This window comes from Lutra lutra, chromosome 13, assembly GCF_902655055.1.
Source record: "Lutra lutra chromosome 13, mLutLut1.2, whole genome shotgun sequence".
Classification (NCBI taxonomy): domain Eukaryota; kingdom Metazoa; phylum Chordata; class Mammalia; order Carnivora; family Mustelidae; genus Lutra; species Lutra lutra.
Window position 1 is genome coordinate 49,745,099 of NC_062290.1, and position 2,680 is coordinate 49,747,778.

Here is a 2,680-nt window from a genome sequence, read left to right on the forward strand (position 1 = left end):
AACAGACTGTGTGCTGAGCTCAGAACCCTACATGGGGCTTGATTTCATGATCCTGAGATCATGACTTAAGCTGCAATCAAGGATTAGAACATTTAACTGGTTGAGCTACCTAGGTGCTCCTATGATTTTTTTTTAATCTTTAAAAGTTTTTTTTTAATTTATTTTACAATACTTTGCTTTACTAAAAGCTGCAAAAGCTAATACAGACTTCTCATATACTCCTTGCCCAGTTTTCCTTATTGTTAACATCTTATATTACTATAGTACACTTGTCACAACTAAGGAACAAACATTGGTAAGTTACTATTAACTCAATACTTTATTTGGATTTCACCAGTTTTGTGACTCTTTGGAGATATTTTTGCCAAAACACAATAAATATATGGGACAGTGTTTCCTGTTATATTTGGATTCAGCTCTATTCATTTCTTTTTATTATTATTATTATTATTATTATTATTATTTATTTATTTTTATTTTAAAGAGAGCAAGAGGTTATGTGCCCACACCAGCATGAATAGGAAGGAGAGGGAAAGGAGAAGGAGAGAATCTCAAGCAGATGTCCCACCGAGCGTGGAGCCCAAGTGGGGGCTAGATCCCATGACCCTGAGATCATGACCTGAGCTGAAACCAAGAGTCCAACACTTAACCAACTGAGCCACCCAGACACCTCCAGCTCTGTTCCTTTGCAGGGGAAACTTGGGATGATGGGTTGCTTGGTTGAAAATTAACTATATCGTTCTCTACGTGTGTCCTGATCAAATGATTTGAAAAAGATTTTCCATGAGGGACAAACATTATTTTTTCACACAGCAGTTTTTTGCATTTTTAGAACTCCAAAGTAAGAGGACAGGTGGGGTAATCTGAGTCTTTCTTCTTTTAGTGAAATCTTTTGCTGAGAAAGAGTGGGCTGAGGCAGCTGCTCATGTGGCTGTCCCTGCCTTGGGGTTTTATAGAAATGGTGCTGAGCTCAGTCAAAACTATAATAACTGGCAAAGCAATAGGGGGCTAGGTAAGGCTTACAAATGGGAAAAAAAAATTTGGAGAAAGTAGAATGAAGTGAAATCAGGATCAATTGAAAAACATATAAAGCTGTTAAAGTGCCCAAAGGGATTTAGGTTAGTAGTCATAGAAAATTTTGCATGTTTACTGTACCTCCTTTAAATGTAAAATCCATATCTGTGAATGCTGGGAAGATGCTGTGTGTTTGTTTGTGTGTGTGTGTGTGCATGTGCATATGTTTGAGCTGGCAGGATGACATTCATTGAGTAAATAAATATTGAACAGCTAGCTGCCTGCGGACTAGACACTGGGATAGTTGCTGGGGATACTGAAGGCTGTTCTTGTCCTCAAGAAGCTTATGGCTGGCTGGTGGTAAGCTTACACGTATAAAACCTAGCAGTTTTTCTTTTTAACTATTTCTCTTCCTTCAATTTATATTTGATTTTATTTGGCATGGCAGGAGATGTCCAGCCATTGGCAATATGACCACTGTTCCAAGTTTGTCATTATCTGTTAAGAGAGAAATAGAAATACAAATTACACCTTCATTAACAAATATTAAGTTCTTGCTATTTATAGCACTTTTGCCAGCCATTAGGCCAACCCCACCCCCTCAAAAACCCAACCCCAATATAAGACATACGCTACCCCTTTATTATCCATTGTATTTTTCTAAGAAGAAAAACAATGCTGCAAGTTCGCCTTAGTTCATTTCAAAGACTGTTTTAGATTTCCATTCTCAGGGAGATTAGAAAAGGATGCAATCACTCCTAGTTGGAACTGGAGATGAGACTTTATGGAGGAAATCTTCAGATTTTGCCCAGAAATAAAATCTGCACAGGGTTATATATATGCACAGGGTTTTCAAGGGTTGAACTAGACCAGTCAAATTTATGAAACACCACCCCCTTTTCTTTGGTGTTGCTCAATTCCTTGCCTTCATGTGCCAAGATGACTGACTGATGATGGTGAACCATCATTCATTTCTCATTAGGTGAGTTAGGAGAAATGGTTAAGATAGATTAAGATGGGCAGCAGCAGGCCATGCTACCCTGAGAGTTAATTAAATGTAACACAGCAAGTGTGGAGATTATCCTGGTTTCATCATTTCTCTGGGTTCCAACGCAGGCATCGAAATCCCCTATATTGGTGATTAACGAACTGGTTTTCTGAATATTGTGCCACAATACAGACTTTTGGCCTGGAGTCCTAGTTCATGGTAGAAATGAACACTTATTTTATGCCTTTTCTTGAGGTCTCCAAATGTTGTTTCACCCGCAGGATATAATTGGAGAATATCTGTCATAATTCCGTCATAATATTCTAAGTTTAGTTTTCTAATAGTCTTGGTCACATGCATTTTTATTTTTAAAATGTAAATGGCATATGATTTATTATGCCATAGTCATATGTATATATATGTGTGTATGTGTATAATTTCCCATCCCCTAAAGAGGTGAATTCTTTAAAGGAAATGAAAATAAAAATTTCATAGGGTGTAGGGCAGAGCAAACGCTCATCACAGACTTATCTGACAAGTCTCTTTCAAGAGCCTGTCCACAGATTGAAGATTCACTCTTTGCTCAATTTGCATCCTTGGCCCAATAAATGTTTTATGACCTCCCTCTATGAGCACTCACAGCCAGAAGGAGGTAATGCAAAATTGATCTGTATATTA